Below are 7,216 nucleotides of genomic sequence, written 5' to 3'. Positions count from 1 at the left end.
GCAGGCCTGTAATCCCAGCTACTCAGGCAACTGAGGCAAGGGAATCGCTTGAGCCCAGAAGGTGGAGGTTGCAGTGATCGAGCTACTACTCTCCAACCTGGGCGACAGAGGGAGACTCCATCTCAAAGAAAAAGAAAAGAAAAGAAAGAAAATGATGCAGGCAGGATTAATAACCAGAACACACAAGGCGATCAAACAACTCTATAGGAAAAAAATCTAATAGTCCAATCAAAAAATGGGCAAAAGATTTGAATAGGCATTTCTCAAAAGAAGACACACAAAGAGCAAACAGGCCTATGAAAAGGTACTCAACATCTGTGATCATCAGAGAAATGCAAATCAAAACCACAGTAAGATAGAATCTCACCTCAGTCAAAATGGCTTTTATTCAAAAGACAGGCAATAACAAATGCTGGAGAAGATGTGAAGAAAAGAGAATCCTCGTACTCTGTTGGTGGGAATGTAAATTAGTACAACCGCTATGGAGAACAGTTTGGAAGTTCCTCAAAAACTAAAAGTTAAGCTACTATATGATCCACTTATCTCATTGCTGGGTATATACCCAAAAGAAAGGAAATCAGTAAATCAAAGAGATATGTGTACTCCTCTGTTTGTTGCAGCACTGTTTACAACAGCTAAGATTTGGAAGCAACCTAAGGGTCCATCAACAGTTGAATGGATAAAGAAAATGTGATACATACACACAATAGAGTACCACTCAGCCATAAAAAAAGAATGAGATCCAGTCATTTGCAACAACATGGATGGAACTGGAGATCATTATGTTCCATGAAATAAGCCAGGCACAGAAAGACAAACATAGCATACTCTCATTTATCTGTGGGATCTAAAAATCATAACAAGTGAATTCATGAACATAAGAGTAGAAGGATGGTTACCAGAGGCTCGGAAGGGTGGTGCAGTAGGATGGGGAAGGTGATGATGGTTAATGGGTACAAAAAAAAATAGGAAGAATGAATAAGATCTATTATTTGGTAGCATGACGGGGTTACTATAGTCATTAATAACTTAACTGTACATTTTAAAATAATTTAAAGAGTGTGATTGGATTGTTTGCAACTCAAAGGAGAAATGCTTGAAGGGATGGAAATTCTCCATGATATGCTCATTTCACATTGCAGGCCTGTATTAAAACATCTCTTGTACCCCATAAATATATGCACCTCCCATGTATCCACAAAAATTAAAAATTAGGCTGGGTGCGGTGGCTCACATCTGTAATCCCAGCACTTTGGGAGGCCAAGGCGGGCAGATCACTTGAGGTCACGAGTTCCAGACCAGCCTGGCCAATATGGCAAAATCCCATCTCTACTAAAAAATACAAAAATTAGCCAGGCATAGTGGCACAAGCCTGTAATCCAGCTACTTTGGGGGCTGAAGTGGGAGGATCGCTTGAGCCCAGGAGGCAGAGGTTGCGGTGAGCTGAGATCACACCACTGCACTCCAGCCTGGGTGACAGACCAAGACCCTGTCTCAAAAAAAAAAAAAAAGGTAGGAGCTAAGCTATGAGGATGCAAAAGCATGAGTGATATAATGGACTTTGGGGGCTTGGTGGGAAAGGCTGGGAGGCGGGTAAGGGATAAAAGTCTACAAATTGAGTAGATGTACCCTGCTTGGGTGACAGATTCACTAAAATCTCAGAAATCAACACTGAAGAACTTATCCATGTAACAAAAAAAACACCTGTACCCCAAAAACTGTTGAAATTAAAAAGAAGAAAGAGAAAAACCAATAAATAAAAGCTGAACCCAGGAGGTGGAGGTTGCAGTGAGCCGAGATTGTGCCACTGCACTCCAGCCTGGGTGATGGGGACTGTGTCTCAAAAAAAAAAAAGAGAACTTAAAAAATTTTAAAAAGAAAATGATGCAGGCTGAGATTGTGCTGCTGCACTCCAGCCTGGGTGACGGAAACTGTGTCTCAAAAAAAAAAAAAAAAAAGAACTTACAAATTTTTAAAAAGAAATTATGCAGGCACTGCAAATATAGCATACTTACTTGGGTGCATGTGGGAGAAAGTAGAGGGGGAGACGCCAGGGTCGCTGACCCCATGGCATGAGGACGACTGTGGAGCCGTTCTCTTGCTGTCCGCAAAGTCACTGTGAAAGCAAAGTGCCAAACATTGTCCAGGAGGGCCCTTTTGCTCATTGGTCATGACTGGTGCCAGGCAACCCTTGGGACTTTCCTCATGACCTCAGAGGGACAGAATTACCTGCAGTTTCTATGGCACAGATTCCATAGTAGGTTGAACACTGCTCCCCCAAATACACATCTTCCTGGAACCTCAGGAGACTTTATTTGGAGACAGGGTCTTCGCAGATGTAATTAGTTAAGATTAGGTGGCACTCATGGGCTCTAACTCCAATGACTGGCAGCCTTCTAAGAAGGGGGAAGACCCACAGACAGACACACAGAGAAGAATGCCATGTGACTACAGAGGCAGAGACTGGAGTGACGCAGCCACAAACCAAAAAGTGCGAAGGATTGCCAGGGGCCACCAGGTGCCAGAAGAGGCGAGGCAGGACCCCCTTCTTGGTCTTCAGAGAGAGCACAGCCCTGCCAACACCTTTATTTCAGACCCCTGGCCCCCAGAACTGGGACAGAATACATTTCTGTTGTTTTAAGCCACACCATTTGTGGTCATTAGTTTTGGCAGCCACGGAAACGAATACAGAAAGGTTCCAGAGCTGCTCCCAGGAGGGGAAGTGGCACAAGGCGAGGCGAGGCATGGACTAGTCACAGATCCCCAGCCAGAAGCAGGGGACACATTCACACTGGGATGACTCAAGGAACTGTACGTGCAAAGCATGAGCACCCTGCTCTGTGCCAGACATCACGCTGGGCAGAGGCCAGGGGCTGCCAGAAAAGCTGTAACAACCAGCAACCCCAGGCGTGGGCGGGGAAATGCTGATTTGCAGCATCTGCCAATTTCTGTGGTATAAATACTCCCTTCTTGGCCAATGCGAGTGCAACACAACATCCTTCATATAACGTTTCTACCCTACAGGTACAGTCAATGTCAATGACCTCACGATAATAGTAAAATAAGTGAAATAATTATGAAATATTGAGTTCTGAGAATTGACTGACCTTGTGTCTAATATAATCTATTTAATTGTAAGCTTCTGTAATTTAATTTTTTATGGTGGCTGTGTTTAACAACCAATTTGCAAAAATTCCTGAATGTTTAACCATCAGCTGCCATGAACCAGCGCTGGCTACAAGAAGTACAGCGGTGAAGAAGGCAGATGGCAAATATAACCTCAGCTTGGTGGGGCCTGGAATGCAGCAACCTGGCTCCAATAGGATGCTTTTGGGTAGATGTGCCTGGAGCACCTCCACCTCTGAGGCCCGCAAAACTGCCCCAGAGGAAGGGTGGCCTGCAGAGCAGCCTCCACATCAGCTCTCAGCTGGTCCAGGGCACAGCATCAGCTGAAGAACACCGACCACGCCCAGCCACATCAGCTTCCAACTGTGAGCTCTTAGGAGACCTGTTGATGCAGAGATGGCACCAAAAAAGCCAGGAGCAGGTGGGCACTGGTGCACATATAGACAGACACACACACACGCACAGAACATGCAGACACACACATGCACAGAACATGCAGACACACACATGCACAGAACGTGCAGATACACACATGCACAGAACGTGCAGATACACACACATGCACAAACATGCTTCTGTTACGGTTTGGCTGTGTCCCCACCCAAATCTCATCTTGAATTCCCACATGATGCGGAGGGACCCGGTGGGAGGTAATTGAGTCATGGGGGCAGGTCTTTCCTGTGCTGTTCTCGTGATAGTGAATAAGTCTCACAAGATCTGATGGTTTTATACGGGGGAGTTTCTCTGCACAAGCTCTCTCTTTGCCTGCCACCATCCACGTAAGATGGGACTTGATCCTCCTTGTCTTCCACCATGATTGTGAGGCCTCCCCAGTCATGTGAAAATGTAAGTCCAATAAGCCTTCTTCTTTTGTAAATTGCCCAGTCTCAGCTGTGTCTTTATCAGCAGTGTGAAAACGGACTAATACAACTCCTTTTTGCATTTTTGCCAGAACAGTTTCCTTCAGTACAGCAGCTACTTTTTAAGGAGTGCTTTGTGTCAGGGACCAGGCCAAGCACTAGGAATATTCACATGACGAAGGCCAAGCCCAGGACCTTCCATCAGTTGGCGAGGCCTGTGATTGGCCACAGCTGCCTGCATCTCATTCTGCAGCTGATCTAAGGAAGCCTTTCATTGCCACGTATCTCAGCCTTAGTCTCCATTGTCAGTTCTCTCCATCCTGAATGTGAGAGGTGGTTCCTAGTCACTTTAGAGCTAGGATGGGAAACAGGGTGTGATTTCTAGAGCCCTGACAAATAACTGCATTTGGCATTGTGCACAATCCATGATGTAGATGCAACATGAAGTGAGGTGAAAATTGGTAGGCTGGGCATGTCAGCTCATGCCTGTAATTCCAGCACTTTGGCAGGCCGAGGAAATATATCAGTTGAGCTCAGGAGTTTGAGACCAGCCTGGGCAACATGGTGAAACCCTATCTCTACCCAAAATACAAAAAAATTAGCTGAGCGCTACCGTGCACTTGTGGTCGCAACTACTCGGAAGACTGAGGTGGGAGGATTGCTTGAGCCCGGGAGGTGAAGGTTGCAGTGATCCAGGGTTGAACCACTGCATTCCAGCCTGGGTGACAGAGTGAGACAGGGAGGGAGGGACAGAGTGAGACAGGGAGGGAAGGGGGGGAAGGAAGGGAGGGAACGGAAGGAGGGAAGAAGGAAGGAAGGAAGGAAGGAAGGATAGAAGGAAGGAAGGAAGGAAAGAAGGAAGGAAGGAAGGAAGGAAGGAAGGAAGGAAGGAAGGAAGGAACGAACGAACGAACGAACGAACGAACGAACGAACTGGTCACCTGGACTGGGTTTATGGGTTCCTGTGAGTACTTCTTATAGCTATAGTAATTTCAACCAGGGACACCAATCATTCTGGTTTGTGAGGGATGAAGGGGTTAGTGCTAAAAAGAGGGTAGTAGTCTCAGGCAATACGGGATGGGCAGACATCCTAATTCTCACCTCCCTTCTGACAGCTCAAGTTTGAATACTGAGGTCTGCAAGGACATTATACTGAGACCTGCAAGGATGTCTGTCTCACATTGCAATAAACAGCCACCGGGTTCTAAATCTCATTTTGCTTAAATCCATTTCTCTAAGAAACATTATACATTTACTCCTTTTCATTGTATAAGACATGTTGAAAACAGCCATTCATCTCTAAATCCTTCTTTTCAGTCACTTTTAATATTCTTTTAAAAAGAGAGAAAGGAAAAGAAAAGACTTCTTGGGACTAAAACTTATCACAGTTGGATGAAACCCAAAGGTGAATATTTATTTCAGCAAAATTCATTCAGGGTCTTGAAAGTCAAGTGTGTGAATACAAAATACACCTTTTCAGCTTGGGATCATGCCCTTTTCCGTGCTTGGATGGCTGAAGTATGAAATGCCGGGTTGACATATTCAGTGCTTCCAGGAATGTGACTCCAGAAGAAACAAAGTGGAATGTGGCACTTGTGGAGGTGGCCGGGCTGGTCAGCCAACCTGGCTGGGTTCTGGAAGGGTCCAGTCCATGGGCTCCCATCATATCCCAGGTGATTCTTCCTGCTCGCAGTTCACAGGAACCACAGATCCCCACACCTTCATTTCCGAGGGGCTGTCATTTGTTCCAGCTTTGTCTCCCCATCCTGAATCCAGCACGAGGTGTCTAGATCTCACACAGGATGCATTCACGGGGGCTGGGGTGGAAGGATCCATCAGCAACTTCAAATTCCAGCCCTCACTGCAGCCAGGACAGGGAGCCACATTCTCGTGCTCACAAAGACGATCCTGCACCAGAGCTGCATGAACAGGGCTTTCACCTTTGCATTTGCTCACTTGTTCCTTCCATCAGAATCGATGGCTGTTTGCAGGACAAACAAAACACACGTGCCTGCGTGTGTGTGTGTGTGTGCTTGTGCATGTGTGTGTGCAAGCATATGTGTGTCTGTGTGTGCATGTCTACGTGTGTCTGTGTGTGTGCATGTGTGTGCATGCATTCATGTGTCTGTGTGTGCTCGTGCATGTATGTGCACAACTATGTGTCTGTGTGTGCTTGTGCATGCATGTGTGCATGCCTATGTGTGTGTGTGCTTGTGTGTGTGTGCTTGTGCATGTGTGCATGCATGCCTATGTGTGTCTGTGTGTGCTTGTGCATGACTGTGTGCATGCCTGTGTATGTGCTTGTGCATGTGTGTGCATGTCTATGTGTATCTGTGTGTGTTTGTGCGTGTGTGCATGCCTATGTGTGTTTGTGCATATGTGTGTGCATGCCTATGTGTCTGTGTGTGCTTGTGCGTGACTGTGTGCATGTCTGTGTATGTGCTCGTGCATGTGTGTGTGCATGTCTATGTGTATCTATGTGTGTTTGTGCGTGCACGTACATGCCTATGTGTGTGTGTGCTTGTGCATGACTGTGTGCATGCCTGTGTATGTGTCTTGGGGAAGAGAGAAATGATGAGCTAGTGTTTAACGGGTCAGAATGAAAAGTTCTGGAATTGGATGGTGGTGATGATGGTTGTACAAAATTGTGAATTTACCTAATGCCGTAGGGCTGTACTCTTACAATAGTTAAAATGGTAAGTTTTATGTTACATGTGTCTTATCACAATTAAAAATAAAAGAGTACATGCATTCATTTTGAGAGAAAACAAAAGAGAAAACCTCAGAGTCATGTTTAAATATGTCTGACTTATACTGAGGACAAATTAAAGAAAGTAATTTACATAATGAAGAGTAAACTTATGGAACTCATTGCCGAAAGAGGAGGCACAGACATAAAAATATCCAAAGACATCTACGAGGAATTGTTCAAACATTTATTGTATTTATTGACAGCAGCCTAACAGCACATGAAGCACGATCAGGTTTGGAGTCACCCTGAGGTTCACATCACAGCACAAAAGCAGCTTTCTGCCCTACCAGGCATTGTGCCCCAGTGAATTTCTGAGGACAGGAATGGGGAGCTGGACGGACCTGCAGGTCCTCCCCATGGAACAAACGCCGCACCTTGCACACACCTGGGTCCCTGCTGTGTCCAGCCCCAGCCTGTGCACAGTAAGGACAGCACACCTGATGATCAGGACAGGGTCTACCCTGAGATGTTCACTGCC

At 45.8% G+C, this 7,216-nt stretch overlaps 1 long non-coding RNA gene across 1 annotated transcript in view; it reads right to left on the bottom strand.

Annotated features, from left to right (window-relative positions):
* Nucleotides 1–2,723: 2,723 nt before the first annotated feature.
* The window catches only part of LOC135970017 (uncharacterized), a 38,517-nt gene continuing 34,024 nt past the window's right edge, over nt 2,724–7,216 (bottom strand). The window contains exon 3 of the long non-coding RNA XR_010585392.1: nt 2,724–5,894. This is a non-coding gene — a long non-coding RNA (uncharacterized lncRNA). The remainder of the gene's footprint in view (nt 5,895–7,216) is intronic.

The sequence above is a fragment of the Macaca fascicularis genome, chromosome 3 (genome assembly GCF_037993035.2).
Source record: "Macaca fascicularis isolate 582-1 chromosome 3, T2T-MFA8v1.1".
Lineage (NCBI taxonomy): Eukaryota > Metazoa > Chordata > Mammalia > Primates > Cercopithecidae > Macaca > Macaca fascicularis.
Note: the sequence above shows the minus strand (reverse complement) of the source record. Positions and strands in the feature narration are given on the sequence as shown.